The sequence below is a fragment of the Salarias fasciatus genome, chromosome 9, assembly GCF_902148845.1.
Source record: "Salarias fasciatus chromosome 9, fSalaFa1.1, whole genome shotgun sequence".
NCBI classification, from domain to species: Eukaryota; Metazoa; Chordata; class Actinopteri; order Blenniiformes; family Blenniidae; genus Salarias; species Salarias fasciatus.
The window spans coordinates 20834494-20847721 of NC_043753.1; the positions used below are offsets into that span (position 1 = coordinate 20834494).

Sequence of the window (13228 nt, forward strand, 5' to 3'; positions counted from 1 at the left end):
ACTGACTTGAATTATTTTTTATGAGGTTATCACACACTGAAAATGTTAAAAGCTCATGAAAGTCCATTTTTCATTACAGTGCAGGTTCCACTCAACATGTTTCTTCTTCTGACTGTTTTCTTCCTCCCAGGTGAGCTCTCTGTTGCTATTATTTAATGTTTGTTGAATAATTTGAAGGTTTTAAATCAATGATTCAGATTTTAAATTGAGCTCACAAATTGTTTTTCCAGCTGTTTTGGTTCATTGTGCCGGTGACAAAGCTGGTCTCTTCATCACTGCACCGAGGAGTCTGGAAGCAGTGAATGGATCCTGTTTGATTATCCCCTGTAGCTTCAGACCTGCTTCAGAGGAACAGTTTGACAACAACAGCAAAATAGTTGCAGTGTGGCTTAAAGATGATTGGCCTTTTCAGAATCATCCAGAAAGAATAGTTTTTAACAGCAGTGATTCAGTTAAATACCCTGATATCAGCATCATTGGAGACCTGAAACAAAGAGACTGCACCACCAAGTTTAATGTATTGAAACTTGAAAAAACCACAAAGTTCTTCTTTCGAATTGAGAGTGAATCATTCAAGGCAACAGCTACTTTAGACCCTGTTGAAATTAAACTGAAAGGTAAGACTGCTTCATTTATGTGCTTTTAAAAGATAAAATATCACATTTATGATTTGAATCTGACTCAGTAACATTTCTGATGAATCTTATCATTGATGAAATGGTTGATTATTTGCTTTTGTTTCCTGCAACAACAGGAAAGTAATGTCTGCACTGCTGTATCTAACATAAAACTGTCAGTATTCAGTCGAAAACAATCTGGAAATGATTGTAGTTATTGACTGAAAACTCAGTTCACAGCTTTCTCTTCATTTATTCGATCTTTAAAGTTGTTTTTCTGATTTATGAATTCATCTGAAGTGACAAAGGATTAGTTTAGTTACTAGAAGAACTTGTAGAAACTGTCATATATTGTAGTTTTAAAATATGTGTTTCATGTCAAATTGCAGGTTCTCCTCCGAGGCCCAGATTAGAAGTCTCAGCTGATCTGAAGGACCTGAAGGAGAAGGAGTCTGTCACTGTAACCTGCTCAGCTCCCACTCCCTGTTCACACTCCCCTCCTCAACTCACCTGGAGCCTCCAACAAGACGCTCTCAGCCAAACTGAGGAAAACTCAAACAGAACCTTCAGCACTCAGATCCAGAAGACCCTCACTCTGTCAGACACACATGATGGATTCAACCTCAGCTGCTCTGCTGTGTATCCTGTTGCTGGAGGAGAACCTGTGAAAACACCTGAGACAGAGTTAACTCTCAGTGTTTCATGTGAGTGATCCTGTCAGCTCATCACACTTCAGATGTTTCTGATGAATCAAGTTAATCTGAGTCTTATTTTCCCCTCAGATTCTCCTAAAGACACGACAGTCTCCATCAGTCCATCAGGGAGCTGGGTGACCCTGACCTGCTCCAGCAGAGCCAAACCTGCCGTCAGCAGCTTCACCTGGTTCAAGAACAGTGACCATGGACCCATCAAAGTGTCTGAAGGAGAATTTTACACCTTTAATGTGGCTGACATAACAGATCCAGAAAGTTTTTACTGTGTGATTGAAAATGCTCTCGGTAATCAGACGTCATCGCCAATTCCTGTGAACAAAGCAGGTAAATTTAATTATTTTGTTATTTTTTAGATATATGCTTCTTCATATATTTTTATGTGTGTTGATGATTTTTCTCTTCCCTTTTGTCCCAATTTAATGTGGATATTTTATGTAGAACCTTTTTACAGACTTTATTACAAACCCATTTGACAGCCATGATATCACCATCACTGGAAACCTGACGGAAAACAAACTGCATCTCTGTGTTTTCTGGTGTCGTCTTTCCTTTGAAAAGCATAAAATACTTCTTCAGTATTGAGAACAAATGATTCAGGATCTCAACGACTGCTCATCCTCTTTTCATAAAACTGTAAAGTGACAGTTTTATGTGAATGTTTTTTGAGAATCAAAGTGATTTTTTGGGTTAAACAGTTAAAATCATCTATGTTTTCGGCTCCATGAAGTGACCTTCACTAACAGATTAAACTGAGTCTCTGGCTGGATTATCGGAGATGTTGAAGCAGTTTGTCACCAGACTGTTTTTAATTTATGCTGCTTTTGGATCCAGCAAAGACTGGAAACTATTGTCTAAGTTAGAGAAAACTCTCAGTATTAAGATCACGTGTTTCTCTGCAGATGAACTGAGGACTGAACTCGTCTTCAAAACACTGATGATCCTTCAGGTTGTATCTCTCTACTGTACAATCGTCATCTTTGAGTGGTGAGACAAACTTTTCCATCTGTAGACTAATTGATCATTGCTTAAAATTACAGTTCAAAATATTCATAGGTTTATTTTTTCTTTCTGTCAGCTGGTTCAGATGGAGACATTACCGCAAACAAGTGAAGGTAAACAACTTGTTTTAATAAGTATAATAGTTAAAGGAATACTCTGAAGATTTTGGACCCACGCCCTCTCCCTGTCATTGACAAAATTAGACAAACTCATAAATACTTTTTTTGCATCTCTGCGTCCCGTGCCTGGTTCCCAGCTGTTAGCATCATAGTTAGCTTAGCTCAATTGCTGGATGTTTATCGGAATCAGAGCCGGACTGACAAAAGTGGACAAAATACTCCTTCCAGTGGTCCAGGGGACGGCGTATTAGCACATGAAGCAAATCCGAATGTTTATAAAACATTTTAAAAGACGTGTTTTCTTGTCAATCCATTACAATAATGTTTTGATACACACAGACCTGCGCATGCGCAGTGCTTCGCGGAAGGATATACCGGAGCACAGCAGTAGAAGCCATAGACTTAAGCCGCTTAAGCCGAGACACAAAAAAGGTACTTATGAGCTTGTGTGACGTTGTCAATGATAGGGAAAGGGCGTGGGTCCAAAATCTTCGGAGTATTCCTTTAAATTCAGAAGAAGAAAATCTACCCTTCGTTAACTCTTTAAGTTACAAATGTAAAGAAGTAACTAATAACATAGTAATTGACTTGAGAGGGTCTTCGCCCTTCAGATGGGGGATGACACTTTATTGCTGTGTGTCGTCTCATTTCCACACAGGACTCACCAGAAGCAGATGACGTCAAAGTGATTGAAAGTCCAGCATAATGGGCCACAAGGAGAAAATCAAGACGTTAAATCCATCATCAGTGACCTGCTTTATTAATTCTGATCATTTCTACCTGCATCTTTGTCATTTTGTCATGAAATCTGTTGTTTTGCTGGATCTCAGCATGAACCAGGCCTATGAGAAGTGGTGCAGCTCTGTAGAGGATTAAGACATTTATATTCATGCAGAGTATTGGACGGAGCTGATGTCTGTTTCCATTCTGAAGATAAATCAGCATGTACTGAAGTTCCATATTTTCTGTGTATATTTAAACAAGTTCTATCTTGATTTATTGTTGCATTTCTTTTTCCATTTTATCCTGGTTTTATGAGCTTTGTATTGCTGTATATTTCTGTTCCATTTGTGTGACTGAGCTGTGATTTTACCACTCTGGTTTTGTACTTGTGATGGCATATTTGAAAGGTCACTTTAGTTTAACCTTTGAGTGAGCTATAAACGATGTTACACCGTAGCCTTGGAGAAAGATTTGGTCAGAGGATTAACAGATACTGCTCTTATTGTTGCCTAAGTGCTTTAAGAGAGGAAGAAGTCTACAAATCTCAACTTGTGGAATGGCCTGCCATGATAAGCCAAGCCATTAAAATTGCCACAGTGAACTGGGAAGAAGGTCTGGTATCTGTCTGCCCTAGTCGTGAATATAAGGAAGAAGTGGAGGAAAGCACCCCTCCATAACTGGGCAAACACAGGGAATAAAATCCCTTGTTTGTAATCGGTCAGACACCATTTCGCCTGGGGTTCTGACCAGGGGCGGACTTACCATTAGGCAAAACTAGGCAGTTGCCTCGGGCCCCAAGTTCCTGGGGGCCCCATAAAACTCCTCATACACTTATGGTTAATACAGTTATTATTTATTTGTACACATTAATTATGTTATGATTGAAATACTGTCGCTAAAATGCCAGCAGAATGCTTATTGTATTATGTGTGTCTCGGGCCCCCCCTTCAGTCTCCACTACATTGGATCAGTCCATCTCACTGCGCATGTGCAGAGGGGATCCAGGAAGACAGCAGCAAAACATACGAAAACAAACGGCGCGAAGACAAGAGAAGAGCAGAGAAGAGAAAAGAACAGAAAAGAAAAAGATGATGAAAAGAAGCTACCCCAGCGGTGCTGAAAAATGGAGGAAAAAGGAGGAAAGCAGAAAGCTGCTCTCAAAATGCCCCAAAGAGACGACATACTTCACTGCGGCAACGGCTCGCAGCAGCAACCCACAACGGTTTATAGTCGCCACGGACTCAATCCATGTTGTTCCCCGACCAACTCGACCCCAGCCCCCGATCGACTCGGCCCCGACCAACTCGGTCCCAAGTAACTGTTCCAATGGAACAGAGCACATTTAGAGCAGCCGCACGTTGTTTTTATGTTTTTAATCCTCGTGAACGTCTGTGTGCGTCTCTGCAATCAGCGGATGGTGCGTTCAGGAGCGTTGGAATGTTTATTACTACTGAAAATAACAGGGGTTACACATGAAGGATTTGTGTGAGGTGGAGAAAAAAAAATAGCAGTGGCAAAAAGTGTGTCGGGGGGGTGGGGCACGTCCCCCCCTTAACTGACGCCTATGTGCAGATGGTTTTAATGAGACAGATGTTGCAACTGAGGCTTTACTGTTCATGGTATTAATCATGTTCAAACTTAGTATGAATCAAAATAAAATACAATATCCACAACAACCAGCAAGTGAAACAGCGACGTCGACACCTGTTTGGGAGGGTCAGTTGTCGACGTGTGGAGATGAGCAACTAGTGAGTATCAAAATGGCGTGTGTGTTGTCTTCTCATTTCAGAGGGCCCCATTCCTGCCTTTGTCTTGGGCCCCAAATTTGTTAAATCCGCCACTGCTCTGAACCGGGGAAGATTTTAAAAAATTCCTGTAGAGTGTGCCAGACTTAATATGAGGCAAGGACAGGATCAAAAATACAGACATACCCTTTGTAATTATTAAAAAAAGATAATTTAAATGAAAATATGTGCTTCAAACTTAAATATGATGTTTTTGGGCATCTGAGGCCGATATGATGTGATTGAAAAATAGCATAATATGTCCCCTTTAATGGTAATGCCCTGGGACAGGCCCCTGTTAACACGATTTACACCATTGAAAAACTACATTATTACATGATTATATTGCTAAGTCACACAGTTATGAGTTCACACTTTTCGTTACAACTATCCTGCTTTGCTGTGAGCCCTATTTCAATTCTCCACAGCCTTTTGATGCTTGGCTCTGTTGTTGAAAACCTCCAGATGGTTTTTCAACATCTTTCTTGAAAGGTTCACTCAAGCATATCAGAATGATTCAAATTCAGTGAACTTGAAGGAGTTTGGAAAGCTTCTCATGAGCTACAGTTTTTTCCAGGATACAACAAAAAAAACACAAATGTTCTGAATCCAAATCAAACTAATGATCAAACTATGAGCTCAAAGAGAAACTTAAAGGTGCATTAAGGAGTTTTACAACCTTAAAAATACTTATTTTCCACCATAAATATGTTCCACATTTTTAATGACGTGTACAATGTGCCCTGATATATTCATTACAAGTACCTCTAACAGCGCTAAATTGTCACTTGAAAGTCACAGTGCCGGTCCGGCACCAGCATTTTTTTGGGGAGAATTTGAAAGGAATGATGTAATGCGCGCTCCAGCTCCTTGAGTTTCGATTTGTCCGCCATTACTCCGCCAGATGCTTAGTGAGCAACAACTGAGCAGGATCTTCCAGAAAGTAAGAAAAGACTGGCTTCTGGCACTGCCACAGCTCCAGCACAGACTCCACCAGGTAAAAGAAACTTACATTTTACTTGAGCACTTCTAAACGAGCGAAGACGGAGTCCCCCTCTTCCGTGCACGGGAGCCACAGGGACGAGTTTTTCACTAAGTTGCATTACGCCCAAGGTCTGCAGGGGGCGCTGTTTCGCATAAAACGTGCAAACTCCTTAAGGCACCTTTAAAAGATTAAAAACAATCAGTGTTCACCAAAGGTCAGAGAGGAACTGTTCAGGTTCTACAGTGTGACTGAAAAGCAGCTCATTGTTGATCCTGTCATCCTGCTCCTGACGGCTTTCAACACAGGCCGAGCTCTCGGCAGCAATACGGGTCGGCAGCGGAAAGGACTGCGATCAACTTGGTGCTGGCGTCGGCTCCTTTCTTGCGCGCCGTGTCGATGAGTTCCCGAGCCTTGTCCGGCCGGAGTTTGGCTCTGAGCACCTCGTTTTCACTGTCGGTCAGCACGCCGCAGTGCAGCAGCTCGTCCAGCAGCTTGTTCAGGACCGGCTCCGACACCTTTTCCACGAAGCTGCAGCGGACCTGAAACAGCTTCTCCTGGGCTGTGATGTCGCTCGCCAGCCGTGGCTGGTTTCTGCTCGCCGTGGTCACCACAAGCATGGCTGAGAGGGGAATCAGAAATGGGAGAGTTCCACTGAGTTCATGATGCCTTGAGTTTCATCACAGAGGCAAAAGTCATGGATCACTGTGATCCTGAAGCCAGCTGTTAAAAGGCAGGTGTTGCCTCCATATTGTTGTCCTCGGAGGACAGAACATGAACTGTGCAGCCGCTCGCTGTGCTCACCAGGCAGGTGGAGCTGGTGCTCCCACACTTGGGTTTTTTCTGCATCTCGCAGCACCAGGGTCACTTTGTCCGCCTCCGACAACATGAGTATTTCAAATGTTGGGTGGTAGTTTGGTCCGTAGTTTCTAAAGAATTCTGCACGCTGCAACAAAGGCAAGCAGAGCTGTGAGTTCAAAAGTCACCGCTGGCTGAGTGGAGAGATGCTGGTACTCACTGCGGGCTGTATGTTGAAGTCCTGCAGCTGCGCCTCACTGCACAGGCTGTAATAGTGGCCTGTGTGCAGCAGACAGAAGGACGGAGCCTGGATGTGCTCACAGTCCACCAGCTGAGCTTTCACCTTCAACCACAGCAAACAGCTCGTCATGTTAACTTGAGAAACGTGTATGTAGACGGAAACGAGTAAACGAGAATGTGGAAGAACATGTAGAACTGGGAGAGAGAACCTTTGGATCATGTAGCAGTAGCAAACATATTCTCCCTGGGGTTCTCTTGTTGAATGTGTCTATTTCTACATGCTGAGATCTTCTGTCTGAGTGGACTGGTTCTTACCTTGCTCAGCGGCACGTTGCTGGGCAGCAGAATCACCCACAGGATGAAACCCTGTCTGTGCATCGGTTTGAGGAACAGCAGGATTTGACTGCGAATCGGTTTCATCACGAAATCCACAAAGCGTTTGACGAAGTCCCAGACGATGCCGAGGGCTGAAAGGTGTGGTACATCCACCACCACGTGGGTTTCAGTCACCTCCAGAGGCTGGATGAAGCTCATGCCTTCATCAGTGATGTGAGCCACAGATAGGCAGTCAGAGAGCAGCGCTGGGAGGACAGAAGATCAACGTCACCTCACGTGTTACGACCTGAAAGGCTCTGAGGGGTCCTGATGGCTCATGGAGGAGTCTCAAGAGTTGTTCTGAAAAGTTTCTGATGGTGTCTGAGGGGTTTACACTGTTCGGCTCTGAAGGGTTCTAATTTATCCTGAAAGGTTTCAGAGGATTCTGAAGTCCTCTGAATGGTTCTGAAGGTCTGAAGGTTGTCAGTGCTCTCACCGGGTTCAGGCTCGCAGTGAGGGAGGTGCAGCTGTCTGATGGACTCCTCTGGACACGTGATGCTGAACAGAGCTCCTCCTGGAACCTTCTGAGCCGACTGAAGCTGCATCTCATCCCAGATCATCATCTCGTAGGTGGCTTCGCTCTCGTGAGTCACACTGAAGACCAGATCAGTCAGCGAGCAGTGGAACAGACCAGGACCGGGGAACCTGAACCTGAACCCAGGAGGGAAACGGCACAGTGTGGAGATCGTTCTCAGAAAGACTGGAGAATTTACAATCACAAAAAATATTATTTTCAATCCACAGAAGGAATGAAAACGTGGACCAACGTTTCCCACAGAGTATGAACACCACTAACTGACCATCTGCTAAAGCTGCTGCTCCTCATGATACTGAAGCTACTTTGGTGTATTTCTTAGACTTCAAGCCATGACTAAAGACAGTATTTAAAATGACTGGTGTGATTGATGATGACCAGTCTTACCTGTAGGACAATCCCATCTTTTCTTTTTTCACCTCTGGAGTGAAACTTGTCTGAACCTGAAATCCAAGCAGGCCCAAATTCAATTAGTGACTCTGTGCATTGATATCAGGAAGGAAACACAAGGACCAAAGAAGACACTCCTCTCTATTACAGATTAATGGATTTTTAGTGTGGTGGAGGTGTCTCAGCCTGTACAGGTGGTCTCAGAGTGTCTGAATGTGGCGTGAAAACAATCACGATGGTCTGGGACTTCACATATTCCACAAGTCTAATCTAACCAAGCTCCAGTCATCTGTTGAGCGACAAAGATTTTAAAAACACTCAGTTGTCAATAATACAGGATGTGTGCACAGTTTTCAAAGCTGTCTCATTGCGAGGAACCTTAAACAGTCTGTAAATCCATGCTGCATGAGGGCAAAAAAGTTTCTGTTCTGTCACCACCTGACTTTGATGGTCCCATATCCCGTTATCATGGAAATGGAGGCCCCACTTAAGAGCACCATTTGTCCGTTAGACCAGATGCAGAGAGACCAGACCTGGGTTGACATTTTAACTGTTGCACTGGGATCAAAGGTGGTCAAAGATGGCTGATGTCTGGCGACAGCATCGCAAGTTCGCTCAGACCAGTTCCGACCGGGAAGTCTCCTGAGCCCGTAGGTGAAGGGGGAAACTCGAGCACGCAGGCCTGTCATGTCCTCCGCCTCGGCCATCACGTAGGAGCAGCATTGCTCTGTTCTCCTCCTTTCCCCTCCCTTTCTGTTCCTCAGGTGGGCGTGTGTCTTGGTGCGTGTGGGCAGGAGCGGCTGGGCCAGTGCAATCAGCTGATGAGCCTCACCTGTGGCAGAGTGGCCTGATTGCCTACACCTGGTCTTCCCCTATTTAACCTGGCTTTTGGTGCCACTCGATGCCGGACTATCTTTTCGCCATATCTCAGCCAGCCTCTCCAGACTGCTTCCAAGACCCACCCTGACCGCCCACCGCTCCGCTCGACGCCTTGTGGGGACCTTCCTCCCCTCTGCTGCTCCACTGCAAACTCTGAAGCTCTTCAGTTGGATTACTCCTGTTGGAGTGGAACTGCTACTCTCAAGATCTCTGTAAATAAACGTCATCCTAACCTGCAACCTGCCTCTGCTTGCTTTCCCGCACTTGAGCCTCAGATCTGTGCCCCGTAACAGTACAGTCCGGCCACGATGAGCTCAGCGGATCGCAAGCCCAGCCCTGATGACGTCCCTCCGATCCAGCAGGCCATCGTTAACCAGGAGGCCAGGTTGGAACAACATGAAAAACTCCTCCAGAACCTGATTGAGAGTAACCGGGCAATTTTTGACCAGGTTTCTAAGCTAATTTCCCAGGTCACCAGCCTCTCCCCTCAGCAATCTGGAGCTGCCCCCATTCCTGACCAAACTCCACCTAGCGGTCATGCTAATGTTCCTCTGGCCATGGCAATGCGAGAGCCCTCTGCCCCAGCTCCTGAGAGATACGACGGAGAACCTGGTTCATGTCAGGCTTTTCTCACCCAGGTAGGCCTGGTGTTTGAGCTCCAGCCTCTTTCCTACCCTACTGACCGGGCCCGCATCTGCTATTTGATTGGGCTCCTAAAGGGGTCAGCTAGAGCCTGGGGAACCACTGTCTGGGAGAATCGGTCTCCTGTTTGTCAGACTTACCAAGCGTTCACCCTGGAGATGAAGATTTTTGACCACCCAGTAAGAGGAACGGAGGCAGGAGACAGACTCGCCATAATTCGCCAGGGTTCCCGAAGTGTGGCTGAGTTCGCATTGAATTCCGGATTTTGGCTGCTGAGTGTGGGTGGAATGATCAGGCTCTCCAGAGAGTTTTCTACCGTGGACTACAGGATTCACTCAAGGATGAGCTGGCGAGATGGGACCCTTCTCCTGATCTAGACCACCTCATTTCACTCGCAATCCAGATCGACAACCGGATCCACAAGCGGCGGCGGGAACACTCCCTCCAGCCTCACCCCCCCGTTTTGACTCAGTCTGAACCTGTTAATCTGCGATCTTCTTTCAGACCCGGAACCTATGAAGATTGGCCGAGCTCGACTCACCCCAGAGGAGCGGGGCCGTCGTCACGCCGCCAATGTCTGCCTCTACTATGGCCATGCAGGCCATTACATTGCTGACTGCCTTGCACGCCCAGCAAAAGGACGGGCTCCCCAGCAGCTGAGGGAATACTGGTGAGCCAGGTCATTACAGAGAACCCTCAACGTCTACAACTTTCTGCCTCTGTTTTCAGTCCCAGTCCTTGTCTGTTGCTGCTTTGGTGGATTCTGGAGCCGAGGAGAACCTGATGGACTACCAGTTGGCCACCCAGCTTAAGATCCCCTTGGTCCCACTGCCCTCCCGTTTGGAGGCCAGATACCTCAATGGGTTCCACTTGGCTCATGTAAGTCACAAGACTGTGCCTGTGTCTCTGGTGCTGGCTGGGAACCACCAGGAGACAATCTCTTTCCATTTGATCCGAAACTCTCGTTCTCCATTGGTTCTGGGCTTCCCTTGGTTACAAAGTCACAATCCCCGGATTGACTGGTTGAAAATGGAGATCGAATCATGGAGCCCCCACTGTCTGAATAACTGTCTGCATTCTGCTCTGACTCCCTCTGAACCCCCCAAACTGTCTCCACCTGAGCCAGTTGACCTCTCTCATGCATTGATTTCCGGGGCCTTAATGACATCACCATCAAGAACAGGTACCCCCTTCCACTACTTAGTTCCGCCTTCTCTCCTCTCCACAGAGCTACCATCTTCACCAAGCTGGATTTACGGAACGCCTACCACTTGGTGCGCATCCGTGAAGGGGACGAGTGGAAGACAGCCTTCAACACACACCTGGGCCATTTTGAGTACCTGGTGATGCCTTTTGGACTCACCAATGCCCCCGCCGTGTTTCAGAACCTAATGAACGACATTCTAAGAGATATGATTGACCGGTTTGTGTTTGTTTACATAGATGACATTCTCATCTACTCCCGCAGCTCAGGGGAGCATACCCAGCATGTGCGCCAGGTGTTGGAGTGGCTCCAAAAGAACCAGCTGTACATCAAGGCCGAAAAGTGTGAGTTCCATCAACACACGGTGTCGTTTCTCGGTTACATCATTTCACAGGGGGAGATGACAATGGACCCTGTGAAGCTGTCAGCTGTGCAGAACTGGCTGCAGCCCGAGAATCGGAAACAGCTCCAGCGCTTTCTCGGGTTTGCTAACTTCTACCGGAGATTCATCAGGGATTATAGCAAGATTGCTGCGCCACTCTGCTCTCACCTCCACTTCTCGCCCTTTCATGTGGACAGCTGTGGCCTCCCAGGCATTTCAAGACCTCAAGAATCGGTTCACGTCCGCTCCCATCCTGATCCAGCCTGATCCAAACCTCCAGTTTGTGGTAGAGGTGGATGCCTCCGACTCTGGGGTAGGGGCAGTCCTATCCCAACGATCCCCCTCCGACAACAAGCTCCACCCCTGTGCCGTCTTCTCGCATCGCCTGTCCCCGGCAGAGCAGAACTATGACATTGGCAATCGGGAGCTCCTGGCTGTTAAGCTGGCCCTGGAGGAGTGGAGACACTGGCTGGAGGGAGCTTCATTGTGTGGACTGACCACAAGAATCTGGAATATATCCTTTCAGTCAAGAGACTAAATTCTCGCCAAGCCCGGTGGACCTTGTTTTTTGGGCGTTTCCGATTCACCCTGACTTATCGACCTGGTTCCCGTAATGTTAAGCCTGATGCTTTGTCCCGACAGTCTTCCGTGGAGGAACCATCTGATGAGCGTGCCTCGATCCTCCCCAAGACCTGCACCCTGGCTTCTCTCACCTGGGAGATTGAGGGTCAGGTCCGCGACGCCTTAAACCAGCACCCAGACCCAGGAAATGGTCCTCCTGGCACCCTGTTCGTTCCCGACTCTGTCTGCTCCCAGGTCCTCCAGTGGGCCCACTCGTCCCGTATCTTCTGTCACCCCGGTGTCTCCTGCACCCTGGAGGTCCTCCGCCAAAGGTTCTGGTGGCCCAGAATGATTAACGACACCTGGGAGTTCATTGCAGCCTGCACTATTTGTGCCCGCAACAAAACCTCCAACCAAGCCAGCCCAGGGCTCCTTCAACCTCTGCCGATTCCTGGTCGCCCTTGGTCCCACATTGCTGTGGATTTTGTCACTGGCCTGCCACCATCCAATGGTAAGACTGCCATCCTTACCATAGTAGACCGATTCTCTAAAGCTGCACACTTTGTCGCCCTTGCTAAGCTTCCCACCGCCAGAGAAACGGCGGACTTGTTGGTTTCTGAGGTTTTTCGGCTCCACGGCATTCCAGCAGACATTGTGTCAGATCGGGGTCCCCAGTTCATCTCTGAGGTCTGGAAGGCTTTTTGCACAGCTCTTGGAGCCAAGGTGAGCTTGTCCTCTGGTTTCCACCCACAGTCCAATGGGCAGACTGAACGGCTGAACCAGGAGATGGAGACCTTCCTTCGGTGTGCCACTTCCGAGAACCCCACTGCCTGGAGCGACTTTTTGCCATGGGTTGAGTATGCCCACAACTCCCTTCTCAACTCATCCTCTGGATTGTCTCCCTTCCAGTGTTCCCTGGGGTACCAACCCCCACTATTCCCGTCCCAGGAACTGGAGTTGGCGGTACCTTCAGTCCAGCATTTCATCAGGACATGCAAGCGGATCTGGAGACGGGCTCGGGCTGCGCTTCACCGGTCTTCATGCAGGATGCAGAGGCAGGCCAACGTGAGACGCTCCCAGCTATGTGCCCGGACAGAAGGTTTGGCTTAAGGCTGGGGACCTTCCTCTGAAGGTGGAATCACGGAAGCTCGCGCCTTGTTTTGTTGGACCCTTCGAGATTGAACACATCATCAACCCCAGTGCTGCGCGTCTCAAACTGCCTGCCTCAATGCGGATTCATCCTACTTTTCATGTGTCGCAGCTGAAGCCTGTACGGGAGTGTGGA

At 47.2% G+C, this 13228-nt stretch overlaps 2 long non-coding RNA genes across 2 annotated transcripts; both read left to right on the forward strand.

Moving 5' to 3' along the window:
* Positions 1-537: 537 nt before the first annotated feature.
* Positions 538-1584, forward strand: LOC115394174 (uncharacterized). The gene is made up of 3 exons (XR_003932029.1): positions 538-617; positions 1007-1321; positions 1400-1584. It is a non-coding gene; the product is annotated as an uncharacterized LOC115394174 (long non-coding RNA).
* A 21-nt stretch (positions 1585-1605) lies between these two features.
* Positions 1606-3334, forward strand: LOC115394172 (uncharacterized). Its single transcript, XR_003932027.1, has 4 exons — positions 1606-1654; positions 2230-2314; positions 2406-2442; positions 3107-3334. It is a non-coding gene; the product is annotated as an uncharacterized LOC115394172 (long non-coding RNA).
* Positions 3335-13228: the final 9894 nt, after the last annotated feature.